At 37.4% G+C, this 24437-nt stretch overlaps 1 long non-coding RNA gene across 1 annotated transcript in view; it reads right to left on the bottom strand.

The window, feature by feature from the left end:
• Positions 1-2037: 2037 nt before the first annotated feature.
• The window catches only part of LOC122241296, a 152562-nt gene continuing 130162 nt past the window's right edge, over positions 2038-24437 (bottom strand). The window contains exon 5 of the long non-coding RNA XR_006221350.1: positions 2038-2130. This is a non-coding gene — a long non-coding RNA (uncharacterized LOC122241296). The remainder of the gene's footprint in view (positions 2131-24437) is intronic.

Genomic DNA, 24437 nt, shown 5'->3' with positions numbered 1-24437 from the left:
GTTTCTTAGAGAGCAGGGAGGGACTGTTATCAGGGACTACTAGGGACTAGAAAGTCAGAGTGTATCTTTAATGAAATACGAAAGGTAAAGAAATTGAAGTAAATCCAAAATCAAACTGTAAGCAGAGTAGCATTAACACTGAATTTGGATCATGTATAACTGAAATGCAGAACATCTATAAATACCATATTCCCAAAATTTTTGATGTTTCATATAATAATGTTGAGTTGATGTTATTTTTAGCATTCTAAAATGCCACGACTTTTAAATTTTAATTTTTATTCCTACAGAAAAGGGGAAAGAAGAGATCCACAAAAAAATTGTTTTTAATAGGTACCACTCAATAATTAAAATTTGGCAGAGGGATATTATTTATACTATTTCCCTCAAATTGTGTCATGAGAAAATCACAGAAGTGGGAAAATAATTTTTTTAAGCAATTCAAGGCAATTAATCATTTGAAAAACCAAAAATCTATCTTGGTTCATGAAAAAACAAATCCCTATTGTTTCCAAATGTCTTCCAAATCAAAGATCTACTATTTTTTTCTATATGTGTACAAATCTTTTAAATGCAAATTGATAAATATTTTGAAAATTTGAATGTAGTGCTTAGGATAGCATTTTGATATACCCATCATTTATCTCTTTTTCACCTCTCCCTACTTCCTTTCTGACAAATCAAAACTTCTCAAATTTCACTAGTTTCACATGGAAGCTAAAAGACCAAATTCAGGACTATATGTACAAAGAAGAGTCACCTAGGATAAGAAAGTGAAACACATGATTACTCTGCTCATCTTCCACATCTGGTTGCCTTCCATTATTTATTAATGTTATCTCCAGCACAAAAGAATTCTGATCCAATGTGCCATACTGGTTCAGTTGATGGTTTCGACACTCCCCATCACCACCACGAGCACCACAGAGGTCCAAAGATTCTCACCCCTTCCAACCACCATAACCAAAAGAAAGATTCACAAACAGGAAATGACAAAAGTTTCATATCCTCTTTTTTTCTAGTCCTTTCCAATATCTCCCACTGCCTCCACACACACACCCACACACTCATGCATCCTTAGCTAGAATTACAGTTGTTGCTATTTTGATGGGAAGAAATAATTCAGGGCAGGAAATGTGAATTCTGTTAGATGATAAGAGCAGTCATCTCATCCCAATATTTTAGACATTCTTTTTTTCATTTTCCTATCAATCATACTTCTTTCTTCCTGGCATCTGTGTGTGCATGGTGGTAGGGGCAGGAGGAACAACTCTGTGTTTAACAACAGCAGCAACAACAACAACAACAACAACAACAACAACAACAAAAAGCCTAATACAAAAAGCAATGGAAAATCTGGGAAATGCAAGAAGGAAACAGGACTAATGATCCAGAAATCTAGAGTTAGTTCAAACTGACACTTTGTAACTGGGGGCTTTATAGCCTCAGTTAACAGAATTCATGTTTGTATTTGAAAATGAAGGATCTAGGAAATTTAACTTAAACTTACTAAACAACACACTTCAAAAGTAAAGACAAATTGGACTATTTCTGGGCTAGTACTATGGAGAATGATGTCTTAACATGGGTTTGCAGTGGAAAAACAAGACCTAACTAGACTATAAAAATTTGCTGACCTGACAAGATACTCTAATGAATAGATCACAGATATGTATAACCATGGTGGAAAAAATGTTTTGACCAAAAAGAATACTTATAGCAGGAAGCAGTGGATGGAATTTAATTTTGGAAAAGGGGAATTTATGATTTGGAAATCATTTAGTCATTCAAAAAAATAGTTAACAAGCCCCTACCACGTATTAGATACCAACCATTACACAAACCCTCATAAAGTCAGAAATCTTGTTCTTTTCTCAACCCATAGTACTCTTTTCTTCCTCTGGGCTTTAACTGGTAATGACCGCCTTCTTTATACAATACTAAATCCTGGCTAAGTCTACCTCAAATTCTACTTTCTCCCCAAAACATTTCTTGATAATTAGAAAGTACATCATTCCTTCTTTTTACCTACATATGCGTAGTGTAATCAATCAATCTTGGGTCAGTCATTTCTTCATCAAGAAACTTGGCATTTTGTTGGTTGTAGAAGCAAGGGCTAAGCATTCAATCCTAGTATAAATCCATAGAAAGGAAGATCTATTAGCAAATTCATATAACTTCCTATAATTGCATGTCAGCATTTCTCTAAGTAGTGGTTTATGCTTGCATTCCATATGTTATCATAGAAATATATTCCCTCATCAAGTTTCCTGGAAAGAAAGTAGTGTTTGTGAAATTAAAACAGTTTCATTTATGGGGGCACCCGTGTGGCTCAGTCAATTAAGTGTCCAACTCTTGATTTGGGCTCAGGTCATGATCTCACACTTGGTGAGTTTGAGCCCTGCACTGTCAGTGAGGAGCCTCCTTGGAATTCTCTCTCCCTCTCTCTGCCCCTCACCTGCTCTCTCTCGCTCTCTCTCAAAATAAATAAACTTATAAAAGTTATAGGGGCGCCTGGGTGGCGCAGTCGGTTAAGCGTCCGACTTCAGCCAGGTCACGATCTCGCGGTCCGTGAGTTCGAGCCCCGCGTCAGGCTCTGGGCTGATGGCTCGGAGCCTGGAGCCTGTTTCCGATTCTGTGTCTCCCTCTCTCTCTGCCCCTCCCCCGTTCATGCTATGTCTCTCTCTGTCCCAAAAATAAATAAAAAACGTTGAAAAAAAAAATTTAAAAGTTATAAAATTAAAAAACAGTCTCATTTATTAATAGTCATGATATACTCTTATTTAAGAAGAAATTTATAAGGCAGTTTTTATTTTAATAACATGAACAATAAGTGTTATGAAGGAAATGCCATTCAATTAGAGTATGTAACAAAGGAATCTGACCTAAATTTTATGGTCCAGGAAAATATGTCAAAAGTGGTTATGTACAATTACTTTTAGCAACTTGGGTTCTCTGCTCAAATCTTCAGAAAACTAGCATGTGTTAGTGATAACTAAATATTCATTTCTCAAAATATATGAAAAAATAGACAAAAGAAATATCTACAAGTAAACATGAGATTATTCCATATTCCAAAGGGATAATCACAATTTTCATGGTGCCAGACTCAGATTTGTTTTAAGAAAGTCTAAGCAAATTCTTATTTTTGTTTAGTTTCAGATCTCTTCCAGAATTTTTCTGAACCATAGCAGACTAACTGGCTTTAAGAAACCAAGGATAGGCCCATTGTTCCCATCATGTCAAAAGTTTCCTTGTACAGAGTGCTGAAAAGTTAATACCTCTAGAGAAAACTAATCAGAAGCACAGCTGTTCAATAGGAATGAGAAGTTATGGAAAGCAGAGACCCAAGAATGACAGCAGCCAGAAAATTATAGATGATTTTCCAATAGAGCACTGCTTAAAAATGAGGCCAAGAACATTTGGTATAATGATCAAGTGAATGTCTCATGTCACTTATGACACTAGATCCCCATGATGATGTAACCACAGTGGTGAGGACTTAGGGATGGGTCTTAGAGGTACCAGCTTGTCACTGTGGAACTAAGTGTTGATAAAAAGTAGAGCTAGATGCTACTATGTTTGATATCTGTCATTTGTAAGGAACAAATGACAGGGATCCTGGAGGCTTAACTAAGAATAAAAATGTAACACTAAAACATGAATCTTTAAGCTGACAATATTTTCTATTTTCTTCTCCCCAGTCCAAAACAGAGGTCTGCAGCCTGCACAAAATCAGACATGATGGGGATGAGTCTTGGAGAAAGACCCCCTGGGACCATCTGGCCAAACACAGCTGCAAAAAAACAAGTCTCTCTGTCTGGAAAAAAAGCTGTGATGGACACAAAATTGGAAGGGCTTCCAAGAGAAATGGTGGATTCCTCACTAGGAACATTTGATACGGGCAAAGCACACAGCAGGGGCCTCTCCAACCCAGGGAAGGGTATAACAGGCTTTTCCAGTGATGACTGATGCAGCTTGTCCTTTAGGACTGCTCTCCCACAGTACAGTGAGGAAGGTGAGCCACCAGAGTCATATAATTATTTCCATAGATGTATCTCCGTACAATTTTTTTGAAATTAAGATTTTCTGACACAAAATTGGCCCCATATAGTTCTTGTGAATGTCAACACAATTCAAAGCCTGGAAATTGAGGAGTAATCAGTATAAACCAATTCTGCTGCTTAAATTCAGCCCTGTCCTCAGTTAATATCAGGTCACCATCAAATGATCTCTAATTTCCTTTCCAGACCAACCATATAGTTTCCTTTTTTGTCAACTTCAAATAGAAGTAAAAAATGAAGACCACTGAAAAAAATGTCATCATCTCCCTAGCCAAGAGCAAGTGTTAGAAACAGGATACAGTCACTCCAAAGTCTTCACAGGAAGACCCAAGTGTCTACTCTTTATATTGGTACATCAACAAATGAAACCTGATAACAAAGACCATTTGCCAAGACAATGCATAATTTTCTTTGTCTAGGTTTGTTGGAGTGGAGAGGGAAAAAAAGAACACATGTGTGGGATAAGTTCTACACAAATGTATTTGAAAAGGATCTCTCTACTACATGCAAAAGAGAATTTTATTAGAGAGTAGGAGAACTGAAGTTCTAAGTTTAGATTCTGAGAGTGAAATTCTAATGCACAGTAACACTTGTAAAGGTAATAATAGACTGGAATGAACTAAAATGAGGATTGCAAAAGCAGAAAGTCCTAGCTAAGACTTTCATTCAAGAGAAGTTTAGAATACCTATATATAAATTCAATTAAATTCAAAACAATGATTGACCATCTCTTTTAAGTATAAAATTACACTAAGAACTGCTGACAGTACAAAGTTAAGGAATACATAGTACATCTCAAAAAAAGTATAATTCTCAGAAAGAAAAATTGAACAATTTATCAGTTAAGATGGTCTGAATTACTCTTCACTTTAGTACAGCCTTGGCCAAAATGGCATATTGAAAAGACAGAACTTGGAGTTACCAGACCTGGATTCAAATCTAACTATATAATTTTTAAGTATAAATAGAGATGATATTTTGCCTTGCCTACAGAATGGGTTGAATGAGGGTGCATGAGAACTGTAAAGCTTACACAAGCTGTTGTTGACAACTGTGTCGCAATCTAACTACCTTATAATTCCAACTCTAATATGCCACTCCTCATAATCCCATGAAACCCCCCTATCTCCCTACCCTTCCCTTTGCCTCTTTACTCTTGACTTTTCAGAACTCATATCATAGGTTACCGCCACTCAGTAGTTCTTCCTGACCCCAAAACCACTCTCATAAAAAAAAAATCTATTTTTATGTACTCTATGCCTGGTACATACCTTATTATACCACTAATTGTAATTCTGTGTTTACTTGTTCTTCTCACTTACTAGATTATGAACTCTAAGAGGGTAGGGACTATGTCTAAGGTATCTTTGAATCCCAGTAGTAGAATTTCCCTTCTAGTGGTGATGGATTTATTTTTTGTTGTCTAGTCTTCTTTATAACTAGTAGTGCACAGCCAGGTTAGGAATAAAGTTTGTGGCCATAAAAGGATGAAAAACCATCCTTCACAGGATTGACTCTTGGCTCTCTCAAGTCATTAGCAATGTGTGCTAATCTCACTACAATCTAAGAGAATATAAAAGAATGAGGGTCATTATGAACTCATCAAAAAATGATAATTACCTAAGAGATTTGCCTTAGTAATTAAAAAATCTCTCTCTTGGTTTTCTTAATGCTTAAGCAAAAAATATTTGAGTATAGTTATTATGCAATGTCACATTACTTTCAGGCGTCAACTCTGTGATTCAACATCTCTCTAAACATATATATGCTCACCACAAATGCAACTACCATCTGTCACCATACAATGCTATTATATCATTGACTATATTCCCTCTGCTATATCTTTTTTTCATTCTACAACTGGAAGCATGTATCTCCTACTCCCCTTCACCCATTTTATTCTTCCCCCAAAAAGTATCCAGAAGGTAGAAGACCACACTTTATTGACCACACTCATTCCTCTAAGAGTGAAAGCAGGGAGAAGCTAGATATGGACGGGAAGAGACAGATCTGGAGAGGTGAATGGAAGCTGTCTAGCACATTTTTGACCCCTTATAAGCAGCATGCTAAAACCATTCATGTTTTCATGGTAGTAAAAATGAAGAGAACAATCTCCTTTACCAAATATTGAGAAAAATTAATATGGAAGTTATGCTGTATCTGTGTGGGGGTATTCATAATATATTTGTAATCTCAGAGACTTGTGTAAGATAACCCCCAAGTAAAATTAATCTAAATAAAGCAAGTTAGTGAAGATATATCTAATTTTATAAATATTTATAAATATTTTATAAATATATAACTGATTGAAAAAACAAATGATTTTGAATTATCTTTTTAATTATTGAAGTCACTAAATTCTGACATTAACATGAAGAATTCTTACATGACTATGAAGAATTTCCAGAATAGATCCTATTTTTTTAAAAAAACCCATTCTCATGCATTATATCCTAAGACATCAGAAGATAGAGAACCAAGCAATTAATTAAAGGTCCAAAGATTGGATTCTAAATCATACACCATTCCTATAGGAATGAGGCATGCCAATTAATGCTGCTTTTTCCATTTGCAAACACAAACCAGCTTCACAGAAAAAAATTTGAGAGGAAATAAGAATCATTTGTTTATTGGAGGTACCGGAGGAAAATGGTGGCGTAGGAGGATGCTGGGCTCACCGAGTCCTGCTGATCACTTAGATTCCACCTACACCTGCCTAAAATAACCCAGAAAACCGCCAGAAGACTAGCAGAACAGAGTCTCCGGAGCCAAGCACAGGCGAGAGGCCCACAGAAGAGGGTAGGAAGGGCGGCGAGGCGGTGCACGCTCCACGGACTGGCGGGAGGGAGCCGGGGTGGAGTGGCGGCCCGCTGGCCAAGCAGAGCCCCCAAGTCTGGCTGGAGGAAGCAGATGGGCCGGACGCAGTGTGTTCTGACAGCAAGCGGGACTTAATATCTGGAAGGTTCTAAGTTAACAGCTCTGCTCGGAGAGTGGGAAGGCTGGAGGACAACGGGAGGGAGAGTTGTTGAGCCCCAGATGACAGAGCTCAGCTTGGCGGGGAACAAAGGCACTCGCCAGCAACATCTCCCCCGCCCATCCCCCAGCCAAAATCCCAAAGGGAACCAGTTCCTCCCAGGGAACTTGCTGGCACCTGGCAAACACCCAACGCTGTGCTTCTGCAGAGCCACCCCTCCAGCAGCGGGTCTGACTCCCTCCCGCTGCCACAGGGCCCCTCCTGAAGTAGATCACTTAAGGAGAAGCGAGCTAAGCCTACCCCTCCTGCCCCCATGCACCTTGCCTACCCACCCCAGCTAATACGCCAGATCCCCAGCACCACAAGCCTGGCAGTGTGCAAGTAGCCCAGATGGGCCACGCCACCCCACAGTGAATCCCGCCCCTAGGAGAGGGGAAGAGAAGGCACACACCAGTCTGACTGTGGCCCCAGCGGTGGGCTGGGGGCAGACATCAGGTCGGACTACGGCTTGCCCACCAACTCCAGTTATACACCACAGCACAGGGGAAGTGCCCTGCAGGTCCTCACCACTCCAGGGACTATCCAAAATGACCAAACGGAAGAATTCCCCTCAGAAGAATCTCCAGGAAATAACAACAGCCAATGAACTGATCAAAAAGGATTTAAATAATATAACAGAAAGTGAATTTAGAATAATAGTCATAAAATTAATCGCTGGGCTTGAAAACAGTATAGAGGACAGCAGAGAATCTCTTCCTACAGAGATCAAGGGACTAAGGAACAGTCAGGAGGAGCTGAAAAACGCTTTAAACGAAATGCAAAATAAAATGGAAACGACGAGGGCTCGGACTGAAGAGGTAGAGGAGAGAATAGGTGAACTAGAAGATAAAGTTATGGAAAAAGAGGAAGCTGAGAAAAAGAGAGATAAAAAAATCCAGGAGTATGAGGGGAAAATTAGAGAACTAAGTGATACACTAAAAAGAAATAATAAACGCATAATTGGTATCCCAGAGGAGGAAGAGAGAGGGAAAGGTGCTGAAGGGATACTTGAAGAAATAATAGCTGAGAACTTCCCTGAACTGGGGAAGGAAAAAGGCATTGAAATCCAAGAGGCACAGAGAACTCCCTTCAGACGTAACTTGAATCGATCTTCTGCACGACATATCATAGTGAAACTGGCAAAATACAAGGATAAAGAGAAAATTCTGAAAGCAGCAAGGGATAAACGTGCCCTCACATATAAAGGGAGACCTATAACACTCGTGACTGATCTCTCTTTTGAAACTTCGTAGGCCAGAAAGGATTGGCATGAGATCTTCAATGTGCTGAACAGAAAAAAAATATGCAGCCGAGAATCCTTTATCCAGCAAGTCTGTCATTTAGAATAGAAGGAGAGATAAAGGTCTTCCCAAATAAACAAAAACTGAAGGAATCTTTCACCACTAAACCAGCCCTACAAGAGATCCTAAGGGGGATCCTGTGAGACAAAGTACCAGAGACATCGCTACAAGCATAAAACATACAGACATCACAATGACTCTAAACCCGTATCTTTCTATAATAACACTGAATGTAAATGGATTAAACGCGCCAACCAAAAGACATAGGGTATCAGAATGGATAAAAAAACAAGAGCCATCTATTTGCTGTCTACAAGAGACTCATTTTAGATCTGAGGACACCTTTAGATTGAGAGTGAGGGGATGGAGAACTATTTATCATGCTACTGGAAGTCAAAAGAAAGCTGGAGTAGCCACACTTATATCAGACACTAGACTTTAAATTAAAGGCTGTAACAAGAGATGAAGAAGGGCATTATATAATAATTACAGGGTCTATCCATCAGGAAGAGCTAACAATTATAAATGTCTACGTGCCAAATACTGGAGCCCCCAAATATATTAAACAATTACTCATAAACATAAGCAACCTTATTGATAAGAATGTGGTAATTGCAGGGGACGTTAACACTCCACTTACAGAAATGCATAGATCATCTAGACACTCGGGCAATAAAGAAACAAGGGCCCTGAATGATACATTGGATCAGATGGACTTGACAGATATATTTAGAACTCTGCATCCCAAAGCAACAGAATATACTTTCTTCTCGAGTGCACATGGAACATTCTCCAAGATAGATCACATACTGGGTCACAAAACAGCCCTTCATAAGTATACAAGAATTGAAATCATACCATGCATACTTTCAGACCACAATGCTATGAAGCTTGAAATCAGCCACAGGAAAAAGTCTGGAAAACGTCCAAAACCATGGAGGTTAAAGAACACCCTACTAACGAATGAGTGGGTCAACCAGGCAATTAGAGAAGAAATTTAAAAATATATGGAAACAAACGAAAATGAAAATACAACAATCCAAACACTTTGGGATGCAGCAAAGGCAGTCCTGAGAGGAAAATACATTGCAATCCAGGCCTATCTCAAGAAACAAGAAAAATCCCAAACACAAAATCTAACAGCACACCTAAAGGAAATAGAAGCGGAACAGCAGACACACCCCAAACCCAGCAGAAGAAGAGAAATAATAAAGATCAGAGGAGAAATAAACAATATAGAATCTAAAAAAACTGTAGAGCAGATCAACGAAACCAAGAGTCGGTTTTTTGAAAAAATAAACAAAATTGACAAACCTCTAGCCAGGCTTCTCAAAAAGAAAAGGGAGATGACCCAAATAGATAAAATCATGAATGAAAATGGAATTATTACAACTAATCCCTCAGAGATACAAACAATTATCAGGGAATACTATCAAAAATTATATGCCAACAAACTGGACAATCTGGAAGAAATGGACAAATTCCTAAACACCCACACTCTTCCAAAACTCAATCAGGAGGAAATAGAAAGCTTGAACAGACCCATAACCAGCGAAGAAATTGAATCGGTTATCAAAAATCTCCCAACAAATAAGAATCCAGGACCAGATGGCTTCCCAGGGGAGTTCTACCAGACGTTTAAAGCAGAGATAATACCTATCCTTCTCAAGCTATTCCAAGAAATAGAAAGGGAAGGAAAACTTCCAGACTCATTCTATGAAGCCAGTATTACTTTGATTCCTAAACCAGACAGAGACCCAGTAAAAAAAGACAACTACAGGCCAATATCCCTGATGAATATGGATGCAAAAATTCTCAATAAGATACTAGGAAATCTAATTCAACAGCATATAAAAAGAATTATTCACCATGATCAAGTGGGATTCATTCCTGGGATGCAGGGCTGGTTCAACATTTGAAAATCAATCAACGTGATACATCACATTAATAAAAGAAAAGATAAGAACCATATGATCCTGTCAATCGATGCAGAAAAGGCCTTGGACAAAATCCAGCACCCTTTCTTAATAAAAACCCTTGAGAAAGTCGGGATAGAAGGAACATACTTAAAGATCATAAAAGCCATTTATGAAAAGCCCACAGCTAACATCATCCTCAACGGGGAAAAACTGAGAGCTTTTTCCCTGAGATCAGGAACACGACAGGGATGCTCACTCTCACCACTGTTGTTTAACATAGTGCTGGAAGTTCTAGCTTCAGCAATCAGACAACAAAAGGAAATCAAAGGCATCCAAATTGGCAAAGATGAAGTCAAGCTTTCGCTTTTTGCAGATGACATGATATTTTACATGGAAAATCCGATAGACTCCACCAAAAGTCTGCTAGAACTGATACATGAATTCAGCAAAGTTGCAGGATACAAAATCAATGTACAGAAATCAGTTGCATTCTTATACACTAACAATGAAGCAACAGAAAGACAAATAAAGAAACTGATCCCATTCACAATTGCACCAAGAAGCATAAAATACCTAGGAATAAATCTAACCAAAGATGTAAAAGATCTGTATGCTGAAAACTATAGAAACCTTATGAAAATAATTGAAGAAGATATAAAGAAATGGAAAGACATTCCCTGCTCATGGATTGGAAGAATAAATATTGTCAAAATGTCAACACTACCCAAAGCTATCTACACATTCAATGCAATCCCAATCAAAATTTCACCCGCATTCTTCTCGAAACTAGAACAAGCAGTTCTAAAATTCATATGGAACCACAAAAGGCCCCGAATAGTCAAAGTACTTTTGAAGTAGAAGACCAAAGCAGGAGGCATCACAATCCCAGACTTTAGCCTCTACTACAAAGCTGTAATCATCAAGACAGCATGGTATTGGCACAAAAACAGACACACAGACCAATGGAATAGAATAGAAACCCCAGAACTAGACCCACAAACGTATGGCCAACTCATCTTTGACAAAGCAGGGAAGAACATCCAATGGAAAAAAGACAGTCTCTTTAACAAATGGTGCTGGGAGAACTGGACAGCAACATGCAGAAGATTGAAACTAGACCACTTTCTCACACCATTCACAAAAATAAACTCAAAATGGATAAAGGACCTGAATGTGAGACAGGAAACCATCAAAACCCTAGAGGAGAAAGCAGGAAAAGTCCTCTCTGACCTCAGCCGTAGCAATCTCTTACTCGACACATCCCCAAAGGCAAGGGAATTAAAACCAAAAATGAACTACTGGGACCTCATGAAGATAAAAAGCTTCTGCACAGCAAAGGAAACAACCGACAAAACTAAAAGGCAACCAATGGAATGGGAAAAGATATTTGCAAATGACATATCGGACAAAGGGCTAGTATCCAAAATCTATAAAGAGCTCACCAAACTCCACACCCAAAAAGCAAATAACCCAGTGAAGAAATGGGCAGAAAACATGAATAGACACTTCTCTAAAGAAGACATCCAGATGGCCAACAGGCACATGAAAAGATGCTCAGCGTCGCTCCTTATCAGGGAAATACAAATCAAAACCACACTCAGATATCACTACACACCAGTCAGTGGCCAAAATGAACAAATCAGGAGACTATAGATGCTGGAGAGGATGTGGAGAAACGGGAACTCTCTTGAACTGTTCGTGGGAATGCAAACTGGTGCAGCCACTCTGGAAAACAGTGTGGAGGTTCCTCAGAAAATTAAAAATAGACCTACCCTATGACCCAGCAATAGCACTGCTAGGAATTTACCCAAGGGATACAGGAGTACTGATGCATAGGGGCACTTGTACCCCAATGTTTATAGCAGCACTCTCAACAATAGCCAAATTATGGAAAGAGCCTAAATGTCCATCCACTGATGAATGGATAAAGAAATTGTGGTTTATATACACAATGGAGTACTACATGGCAATGAGAAAGAATGAAATATGGCCCTTTGTAGCAACGTGGATGGAACTGGAGAGTGTGATGCTAAGTGAAATAAGCCATACGGAGAAAGACAGATACCGTATGGTTTCACTCTTATGTGGATCCTGAGAAACTTAACAGAAACCCATGGGGGAGGGGAAGGAAAAAAAAAGAGGTTAGAGTGGGAAAGAGCCAAAGCATAAGAGACTGTTAAAAACTGAGAACAAACTGAGGGTTGATGGGGGGTGGGAGGGAGGGGAGGGTGGGGGATGGGTATTGAGGAGGGCACCTTTTGGGATGAGCACTGGGTGTTGTATGGAAACCAATTTGACAATAAATTTCATATAGTGAAAAAAATAAATAAAAAAGATAAATCGATGCACAGGCTTTCACTTAAAATATAGCATGGAAGATTAATGAAAATACACAGATTTACTGATTCTTCTCAAGGGTAATGAACCCAAGCCAAATTATATAATCATAAATGAAGATCCTGCTTTGCTGTGTGCTTTAGCTTAGCCCTAAAGAAACCCTTCATCTATTCATATTCAGTCTGCTCCTACCATTTTGTTTATTCAGACTTAACACGCAACAGTCTTTAGCCTGCTTATCACTACTACTGCTCACAACTCCTTTTTAAAAGCCAAGGTGATGTCAGAAACCCAAATTTCATCCATTCATTAATCTTTTGGCACAACATTCTCGGCGGTCAGTATCTGCTCACGGTCTTCAGTTTTATATGATATACAATATTTGTATCACGTGAATCTGATCTAAATAACCCAGTCTTGGGTGTTGTTATATGTAAGTGATGAATCACTGAATTCTACTCCTGAAACCAAGATTGCACTGTATGTCAACTAACTAAGATTTAAATTAAAAAAAAAAATACGTAAAAATAAATAACCCAGTCTTGGAAATCAATCTATTTGGCTTACAAAAATACTACTTATACATAATATACACTGGCTCAGCACACAGAAACTAATATTGCCCCTTACTTATCTTCCTCAGTTGCACAGAGCTGCCCATGGAAGAAAGAAATAAGAAGCATTATCTATGAAATATGTTTGAGGTAGTGACTTTTTAGTCCAGAAGAACTGTGTGTTACTATTCTCTATCTTACATTCTTTGTTACTTGAAGATTTTAGGCTCTCCAGGAATTTTCTCTTAAAATTCAGTTGTTTGGACATAGGGGTAGGGTTTGGGGGTGTGTGGGTCATTGTAGAAACTCAAGAGTTGAAGAACTGAAGGATCTGGGAAAAGAAAACATATGCTAAAACAGGATGTGAGAAATCCCCAAAATCAACATTGCCTATCTCATATTCTTGCCACCTCATATCATTTATCCCTGCAAAATAATGCAAACCTTTTTGCTTTCAGCAAACACTATAGATTTCTAGTTTCAGAAAATAAGAAAAACATCTCCAAATGATAAAAGTTGAAGACATGTCTTATTTTCTCCTACTGACTTAGCAATTTTCTGAGACATCAATGAAAAGCCATTGTATTTGGCCATTTTTGGAGCTTTCCTCTAAACCGGGACAAGTAACAATAATTAAGACAATGTGAATGGTGGCAGCTTGTGATCACCCTCCTCCTGATCCTGTTTATCAGGATGTTTCATTCAACTCCCACAGTTGGTCCGTTAATCCAGTGGTGTTCAAATGGCTTTACAGATAATTATATTCCTATATTCTCAGTTTCCATACATTCTGTTTACTGAAGCTGATCTGCCTGAGAATATGTCTGTGGTGTTCTTTTACAATCTCCTCTCTCTTTACAAAGGACAGACATAAGTCTCTACCTACCCAGAATCGTGCTATGTCATGGTTCATGACCCACAAATGTCAAAACTTCTGGGATACAAAGAAACCTTTTCAAATATCTGCAGCAGTACTGAGAAAATGAATTATTGTAATGTCAGTATAACAAAACCTTTTGTAAATCAGGTAGTTTCAGATGCTTTGCTTTTAGCAAAATTGGAGGACTAAAATCAACTTGTCAGCTGATAGATCATTAAAATTAATCTCAAAGTTCACCATGTGAATTTTGGCATTTACTACAAAAAAAATCAAAGAACGGAGTGAATATTTCTATAACATTACACTGAGTAATACTGCTATAACAAACTTCTTCCATTCTCATATACTTACTTGTATGAAAAAGATTTATCAGCATTTATGCTTTAAAAATAAAATAAAATTTGTGCCAATCCTGTTCCATCCAAGCAAGAAACAGTACCCATAGATGTATGAATTGAGTGGGAAAAGACATGCCTTATGTATGTCATTAGTAAGGTTATTTCTAATAAAATTTTGCTTTCTTTGTTAGCAATTATCAAAAATTTTAATGTACTTATTTTGTTCTTATTAATCATGCACTGAAAATAATTGTATTGATAATGCAATCCAGAATAATGTCTTTAAATACTTTGTGCCTTGGGGCGCCCGGGTGGTTCAGTCAGTTAAGCAGCTGACTTTTAGTTTCGGCTTAGGTCCTGATCTTGCGGTTTTGTGAGTTTGAACCCCATGACAGGCTCTGCACTGGCAGCATGGAGCCTGCCTGGGATTCTGTCTCCCCCTCTCCCTCTACTCCTCCCCAACTTGCATGTCTCTGTCTCTCTCAAAATAAATAAATAAACTTAAAAAAATTTTTTTAAAACTTTGTGCCTTATGGTCACAGGAAATTAATTTTTAGAACTTTCATGATAATGAATACATATCTTTTTTTAAAAGATATATAATAAGTAGTCAATAAACAACATTAAGTATAAAGCTATTTACATTACTACTTCTGAGAGAAAAATGGAAGTCACAGTTCTAGGAGAAAGAGATAAAATTTCCAACTATTAAGAGGAGCTTATTCACATATTTTTAAAACAGAGTATTGCATTTTAGTAGATAACTGCATTTATATGCCCTTGGACACATTTTAAAAAGTGATACAATAGTTTTATTTTAATATTTCAATGTGTATAATTCAATGGCAATTGCATTACTTGTAACCATTTCCTTATAATAAGAATTTTGGATGTCAATATAAAATGTGCAAGGAGATTTATAGTTTTTCAAAATTCTGTTAGAAGTAGAAGAGCAAAGCTGTTTGTTTGATACCACTGCATTTGCCAATAGTGAAGTAACTTCATGGCACATTGAGCAGATTGTAAGCAAGTTTGGAAAGCACAATTGCCTTGAAGACTCACGAGGCCCAATGGAACCAGCTGCTCTCTGCCATCCAAAACGCCCAGATATACTCAGAGGTCTCACTGGTATCTGAAAAAGTATATGTGATTTCTCTTTCAAGTACTTAATTCACAGTTTCCTCTGTTATCAAAGGATGGACAGTATTTCACTAAATCTTACCTGAAGTTGCTTACTCATTTTAATTTTTAAGCAATATCGTCATCACTAACAATGTGTCATTTGGAGATGTGAGCCCTTAGAGGGAACAGGACACTCTCCCAGGAATCCCTAGTTCCCGTGTAGCCACTACCAGCTGACTGAATTTGGGCAATTCTGGTAAACTCTGCAATCTCAGTCTTACAATATGTAAAAGGAAGAAAATATTTTCTTTTCTACTTCACTGGGTTTTTATAAGAAAAGATGCGCTACTTCTTGTTAGAATGCTATAATCTACATAAAACTGAAGTTATTTTCATTATTATTTGACCAAAAAATGATTACTGAGTATTTACTATGCCTCTAGCACTATGCTCAAATAAAAATATATGATCCAATTTCCATCCTTAAGGAGCTTCCAAATTAGTTGGAGGACATGGGAGTGAGACAGATGTTGTTACAGTAAGAATAAAATGACAGAAGATAAAAAGCAATACTGCTGGTTTGACATTCATCTTGCTCATTTTGTTACTCAATAAAAGAGAACATTCCCTGGCTACTACTGACCAACCCACTGGAGAACACATCCCATGAACTTAAGAAGATGTTTTCTGCCTTTAAGCACAAATATGAAATGTAAGAAAAAGAGATGGCACTAGCTATATGCTCTATTATCATCTCAATTTTCCCCAAATTAAAAAGACAAATATAAGGTAAAAGTTTTTTTTCAGTTTATGCAAATATTTATATATTATTTCAAAGCTTTAGGCTTTTATAAGGAGAAAGTTAAATGAAAAAGTGACACTATTTACAGAAGGTAGTCCCTTAAAATTAAAAAAAAAATAAATAAAACACCATAAAATTTGCTACATTTATTGATTTAACACATATTTAATGAACAGTGGCGAATACAACAGAGCAAGTCTCTACCCTCATGGAGCTAATATTCTAGTAGGATAACAGAAACAAAAACAAGTAAACAAAAAATAAGGTACTTCCATTTAGAGAGTGACATGGGGTGAGTGAGATACAAGGGTCTAGTTAAAGAGTTAACAAGTATAGAGCCCCAATATCAACTTCAAAAGGCTTCAACCAGGAATATACTCAGTGTATCCAAATCATTGAGACATATGGCTGAAGCATAAGGAGAGAACAGTGAGAAATGAGGTCATAGAAAAAGCTTAGGCCAGAGCAAGAAGACTTTCATATACTGAGATACAGAGTTGGACTTTTATTATAAATGTTATTAGGAAGCACGGAATGTTTTAAGCAAGAAAGTGATATTATTTGGCTTATGTTTTCAAAAGATCATTCTGGCATATTTGTTGATACGGAAATGGTGAGAATATTCTGATTGGTATGTCCTAAAAACATAATGCCTCAGCAAAGAGGTCACGAAGAAAGATGGGAGAGAGGATGGAACAAGGAATGAGACACCAAGAGAAATGGCTGAGACAGAATACAATGTCAGTCCATGGTGCCATTACAAAAAGGAGTTTCTCCTTAGAAATGGATCTTCCCTTCCTTACTCCATTCTCCCCCTTACTCTAGATTCCTTAGGCACCCACTTCCCTTATTTGTCTTCTAGTTGTCCAAATGTACCCACTACTCGTACCTAATGTGCCACATTAATCAACTATTTCTTCTGTAAATCCCCTTAAAAAAAGTTTATTCTCTCAATGAAGTTTTACTCTAGGTGTTAAAAGGAAAGGACTCTGATTCTACCAACACTAAGATGACAGTCTTGTAACAAGTCCAAGTATGTATGCATTTTAAAAGCTTGATAAAATACATGAATAGTGGTTGAGAAAGTTTACATAACTGTAATGAATTTTAGACAGTATGAAAGAATGGCAGGAATAGGCAAGAATGTGATAAGTGGCACTCTATACAATTCACTTCTATCTACTACAATATCTTGCATAGTGCCTGATACACAGATATTTAGGAAAGAGTGAATTAAGACTTTTTAAAAAGTTTATTTATTTATTTATTTACTTATTTATTTATTTATTTATTTATTTATTTATTTATTTATTTATTTTTATAAAGAGAGTGCACTAGCTAGGGAGGGGAAGAGAGTGAGGGAGAGAGAAAATCCCCAACAGGCTCTTTGCTGTCAGCACAGAGCCCAACACAGGGCTCTCACAACCGTGAGAGCATGACCTGAGCTGATATCAAGAGTCAGATGCTAAAGCGACTGAGCCATCAAGGTGCCCCTATTACATTTTATACAATCTATTTAATTATTGAAAAGTAATTCTACTTATCATATGATCATTTCAGTATATTTCCCTACTTTTAGTTCCAGAAAACAGATAACAGAAAAGTGTACATAAAGAAATTAACTGTTCTACTAAAAAAAAAGAAAGCTATTAATGCCTGACTACCTCACCTAAGGACAAGTTGAACTAACACTATTCTATGCCATTGACAGCTGAGCTTAGTGACTTAATAAATCATAAGTTTAAAATGTAAAGCAAATTATAATGCTACTAAGTTTTAAGACATTAAAAGAAAAATAAGGAGAGAGTTAGACTGAAGAAAGTATTTAAGTTAGTCTTCACAGTGATGTCTTATTATGTGCAAAGTGCTATGGGGAAAGGAGAAGATACTCCAAATTCATTTGGAGATTAACTGTATATTTAGACAGCCTGATCATCTTGCAATGACCTATTCAGGCAGCACTTACATTCACAGAGGCATACGGATTCACATAACTCCTTCTCAGCCAATTCTTTTCATAATTATACACTCAGCTCAGACACTTGTTATTCCTACCAAGAGGTTTTAAGTAACTACACGGTGCAAATCAATAGGAGACATTAGCTCAAATTTGGAAGTATTTCCAAAATAATCACTCCTCATTTTTCAGTATCATCTGGGAAGAAGGAAAGCCATATAAATAAATTTTGTGCACCTGAAATTATGTTTAAATGCAAAAACATGTTTTATTTATTTTCTAATATAGTGAAACATTTGACTACTCTCCAACAAAGGGATATGGTCATAATTGGGGCTTTCGTAATTCAATCATGATTATTCATTTTACTATAATATCCCCAGTGATGAAGTATGAAGAACGATTTGCTCCTGTACTCATTAACCTGTACCTTCTCCCCTCATTTGGTAGTAGCTGTAAAGAGCAGACCTTTCTTTTTACCACCATCTAATCTGCTGTTTCTAGTTACCAATAAATTAGGAAATTGTTACCACTAATAATTTTATGACAAAGTCATCATAAATTCATACAAGTATTTTCAATTCAAATATATAACTACAGAGCATTATTACTTCTTTGATTTTATATTTTTATCTCTTTATCTTCTACTAAAAATATCGATTTAGTAATAACATTAATATAGTTATTTATTAGTGTTATTTTACTATATATTACACACACACACACACAAAGCTTGGTTCAAAACAGTATCAATATTATTATTATTATATGATTACTAAAGACAGTGTAAAACTTTTTTACAGTTTGTTTCAGTCATAGGATATATCCTACTAGCAGTATGTAGTCACATTGTTCTGTTTTAAAATCACTTAAAATAACCTCTCTTTATGTGATTAAGCCAGCAATGCAAAAAGTAAGCATATTAGGTTTCATTTTACTTGTGATTTTAGGGACCTTTTTTGCTTTAATTCTGTCTTATAATTACATAAAATATTTCAGTAGTTATGCTGAGTTTGATCCATGAATCCATGTATATTTGGAGGTTTCTAGTTTCCATCCAGTTCCCTTCTTCCCACCAAACATTTTTATTAATTACTGGTATATCCTTTCATTTTTCTTTACTGTTTTTTAAACTTTATTTTGAACTAATTTTCAGTTTTCACTAAAACTGAAAGATAGCAGAGCAAGGGCCATATGCCCTTCATTGAGCTCTCCCCAATGCTGACAATCTTACAAAACTATCATACATTTGTCAAAATGAGAAATTAACAAATGGCACAACACTTATCAACTAAGTTACAGACTTTTATTCAGATTTCTCTCATTTTTCCTTTAACGTCCTCTTTCTCTTCCAGGATCTAATTCAGGATATCCCATTTCATGTAGGTCATTTTTTTTTTACTATGAAAGTTATTGTCAAATTGGTTTCCATACAACACCCAGTGCTCATCCCAAAAGGTGCCCTCCTCAATACCCATCACCCACCCTCCCCTCCCTCCCAACCCCCATCTACCCTCAGTTTGTTCTCAGATTTTAAGAGTCTCTTATGCTTTGGCTGTCTCCCTCTCTAACCTCTTTTTTTTTTCTTCACCTCCCCCATGGATTTCTGTTAAGTTTCTCAGGATCCACATAAGAGTGAAACCATACGGTATCTGTCTTTCTCTGTATGACTTATTTCACTTAGCATCACACTCTCCAGTTCCATCCACGTTGCTACACAAGGCCATATTTCGTTCTTTCTCATTGCCACGTAGTACTCCATTGTGTATATAAACCACAATTTCTTTATCCACTCATCAGTTGATGGACATTTAGGCTCTTTCCATAATTTGGCTATTGTTGAGAGTACTGCTATAAACATTGGGGTACAAGTGCCCCTATGCATCAGTACTCCTGTATCCCTTGGGTAAATTCCTAGCAGTGCTATTGCTGGGTCATAGGGTAGGTCTATTTTTAATTTTCTGAGGAACCTCCACACTGTTTTCCAGAGTGGCTGCACCAGTTTGCATTCCTACCAACAGTGCAGGAAGGTTCCCGTTTCTCCACATCCTCTCCAGCATCTATAGTCTCCTGATTTGTTCATTTTGGCCACTCTGACTGGTGTGTAGTGATATCTGAGTGTGGTTTTGATTTGTATTTCCCTGATGAGGAGCGACGCTGAGCATCTTTTCATGTGCCTGTTGGCCATCTGGATGTCTTCTTTAGAGAAGTGTCTATTCATGTTTTCTGCCCATTTCTTCACTGGGTTATTTGTTTTTCCGGTGTGGAGTTTGGTGAGCTCTTTATAGATTTTGGATACTAGCCCTTTGTCCGATATGCCATTTGCAAATATCTTTTCCTATTCCGTTGGTTGCCTTTTTGTTTTGTTGGTTGTTTCCTTTGCTGTGCAGAAGCTTTTTATCTTCATGAGGTCCCAGTAGTTCATTTTTTGCTTTTAATTCCCTTGCCTTTGGGGATGTGTCGAGTAAGAAATTGCTGCAGCTGAGGTCAGAGAGCTTTTTTCCTGCTTTCTCCTCTAGGGTTTTGATGGATTCCTGTCTCACATTCAGGTCCTTTATCCATTTTGAGTTTCTTTTTGTGAATGGTGTGAGAAAGTGGTCTAATTTCAATCTTCTGCATGTTGCTGTCCAGTTCTCCCAGCACCATCTGTTAAAGAGACTGTCTTTTTTCCATTGGATATTCTTTCCTGCTTTGTCAAAGATGAGTTGGCCATACGTTTGTGGGTCTAGTTCTGGGGTTTCTGTTCTATTCCATTGCTCTATGTGTCTGTTTTTGTGCCAATGCCAAGCTGTCTGGATGATTACAGCTTTGTAGTAGAGGCTAAAGTCTGGGACTGTGATGCCTCCTGCTTTGGTCTTCTTCTTCAAAATTACTTTGGCTATTCGGGGCCTTTTGTGGTTCCATACAAATTTTAGGATTGCTTGTTCTAGCTTCGAGAAGAATGCTGGTGAAATTTTGATTGGGATTGCATTGAATGTGTAGATAGCTTTGGGTAGTATTGACATTTTGACAATATTTATTCTTCCAACCCATGAGCACGGAATGTTTTTCCATTTCTTTATATCTTCTTCAATTCCCTTCATAAGCTTTCTATAGTTTTCAGCATACAGATCTTTTACATCTTTGGTTAGATTTATTCCTAGGTATTTTATGCTTCTTGGTGCAATTGTGAATGGGATCAGTTTCTTTATTTGTCTTTCTGTTGCTTCATTATGAGTGAATAAGAATGCAACTGATTTCTGTACATTGATTTTGTATCCTGCGACTTTACTGAATTCATGTATCAGTTCTAACAGACTTTTGCTGGAGTCTGTTGGATTTTCCACGTATAATATCATGTCATCCTCAAAAAGTGAAAGCTTAACTTCATCTTTGCCAATTTTGATGCCTTTGATTTCCTTTTCCAGTTGCCATCCTTTGCCAATTTTGATGCCTTTGATGCCTTTTCTAGCACGTCCAACACCATGCTGATGCTAGAACGTCCAACACCATGTTCAACAACAGTGGTGAGAGTGGACATCCCTGTCGTGTTCCTGATCTCAGGGAGAAAGCTTTCAGTTTTTCCCCATTGAGGATGATATTGGCTGAGGGCTTTTCATAAATGGCTTTTATGATGTTTAAGTATGTTCCTTCTATCCCGACTTTCTCGAGGGTTTTTACTAAGAAAGGATGCTGAATTTTGTCAAATGCCTTTTCTGCATCGATTGACAGGATCATATGGTTCTTATCTTTTCTTTTATTAATGTGATGTATCACGTTGATTGATTTGTGAATGATGAACCAGTCCTGCATCCCAGGAATGAGTCCCACTTGATCATGGTCAATAATTCTTTTTATATGCTGTTGAATTCGATTTGCTAGTATCTTATTGAGAATTTTTGGATCCGTATTCATCAGGGATATTGGCCTGTAGTTGTCTTTTTTTACTGGGTCTCTGGTTTAGGAATCAAAGTAATGCTGGCTTCATAGAATGAGTCTGGAAGTTTTCCTTCCCTTTCTATTTCTTGGAATAGCTTGAGAAGGATAGGTATTATTTCTGCTTTAAATGTCTCAGAGAATTCCCCAGGGAAGGCATCTGGTCCTGGACTCTTATTTGTTGGGGGATTTGTGATAACCGATTCAATTTCTTCGCTGGTTATGGGTCTGTTCAATCTTCTATTTCCTCCTGTTTGAGTTTTGGAAGAAGTGTGGGTGTTTAGGAATTTGTCCATTTCTTCCATGTTGTCCAGTTTGTTGGCACATAATTTTTCATAGTATTCCCTGTATTGCTTGTATTGCTTGTATTTCTGAGGGATTGGTTGCAGTAATTCCATTTTCATTCATGATTGTATCAGTTTGGGTCATCTCCCTTTTCTTTTTGAGAAGCCTAGCTAGAGGTTTGTCAATTTTGTTTATTTTTTCAAAAAACTAACTCTTAGTTTCATTGATCTGCTCTACAGTTTTTTTAGATTCTATATTGTTTATTTCTGCTCTGATCTTTATTATTTCTCTTCTTCTGCTGGGTTTGGGGTGTGTCTGCTGTTCCGCTTCTATTTCCTTTAGGTGTGCTGTTAGATTTTGTGTTTGGGATTTTTCTTGTTTCTTGAGGGAGGCCTGGATTGAAATGTATTTTCCTCTCAGGACTGCCTTCGCTGCATCCCAAAGTATTTGGGTTGTTGTATTTTCATTTTCGTTTGTTTCCATACATTTCTTAATATCTTCTCTAATTGCCTGGTTGACCCACTCATTCTTTAGTAGGGTGTTCTTTAACCTCCATGGTTTTGGAGGTTTTCCAGACTTTTTCCTGTGGTTGATTTCAAGCTTCATAGCACTGTGGTCTGAAAGTATGCATGGTATGATCTCAATTCTTGTATACTTATGAAGGGCTGTTTTGTGACCCAGTATATGATCTATCTTGGAGAATGCTCCATGTGCACTTGACAAGAAAGTATATTCTGTTCCTTTGGGATGCAGAGTTCTAAATGTATCTGTCAAGTCCATCTGATCCAATGTATCATTCAGGGCCCTTGTTTCTTTATTGACCGTGTGTCTAGATGATCTATGCATTTCTGTAAGTAGAGTGTTAAAGTCCCCTGCAATTACCACATTCTTATCAATAAGGTTGCTTATGTTTGTGAGTAATTGTTTTATATATTTGGGGGCTCCGGTATTTGGCGCATAGACATTTATAATTGTTAGCTCTTCCTGATGGATAGACCCTGTGATTATTATATAATGCCCTTCTTCATCTCTTGTTACAGCCTTTAATTTAAAGTGTAGTGTCTGATATAAGTGTGGCTACTCCAGCTTTCTTTTGACTTCCAGTAGCATGATAGATAGTTCTCCATCCCCTCACTTTCAATCATGAAGGTGTCCTCAGGTCTAAAATGAGTTTCTTGTAGACAGCAAATAGATGGCTCTTGTTTTTGTATCCATTCTGATACCCTATGTCTTTTGGTTGGGGCCTTTAGTCCATTTGCATCCAGTGTTATTATAGAAAGATATGGGTTTAGAGTCATTGTGATGTCTGTAGGTTTCATGCTTGTAGTGATGTCTCTGGTACTTTGTGGTCCTTGCAACATTCACTCACAGAGTCCCCCTTAGGATCTCTTGTAGGGCTGGTTTAGTGGCGATGAATTTCTTCAGTTTTTGTTTTTTTGGGAAGACCTTTATCTCTCCTGCTATTCTGAATGACAGACTTGCTGGATAAAGGATTCTTGGCTGCATTTTTTTTTTCTGTTCATCACATTGAAGATTACCTGCCATTCCTTTCTGGCCTGCCAAGTTTCAGTAGATAGATCCGTCACGAGTCTTATCAGTCTCCCTTTATATGTTAGACCATGTTTATCCTTAGCTGCTTTCAGAATTTTCTCTTTATCCTTGTATTTTGCCAGTTTCACTATATGTCGTGCAGAAGATCGATTCAAGTTACGTCTGAAGGGAGTTCTCTGTGCCTCTTGGATTTCAATGCCTTTTTCCTTCCCCAGGTCAGGGAAGTTCTCAGCTATGATTTCTTCAAGTACACTTTCAGCACCTTTCCCTCTCTCTTCCTCCTCTGGAATTCCAATTATGTGTATATTATTGGGTTTAATTGTTTCACTGAGTTCTCTAATTCTCCCCTCATACTCCTGGATTTTTTTCTCTCTTTTTCTCAGCTTCCTCTTTTTCCAT

Source organism: Panthera tigris, chromosome A1, assembly GCF_018350195.1.
Source record: "Panthera tigris isolate Pti1 chromosome A1, P.tigris_Pti1_mat1.1, whole genome shotgun sequence".
NCBI classification, from domain to species: Eukaryota; Metazoa; Chordata; class Mammalia; order Carnivora; family Felidae; genus Panthera; species Panthera tigris.
Note: the sequence above shows the minus strand (reverse complement) of the source record. Positions and strands in the feature narration are given on the sequence as shown.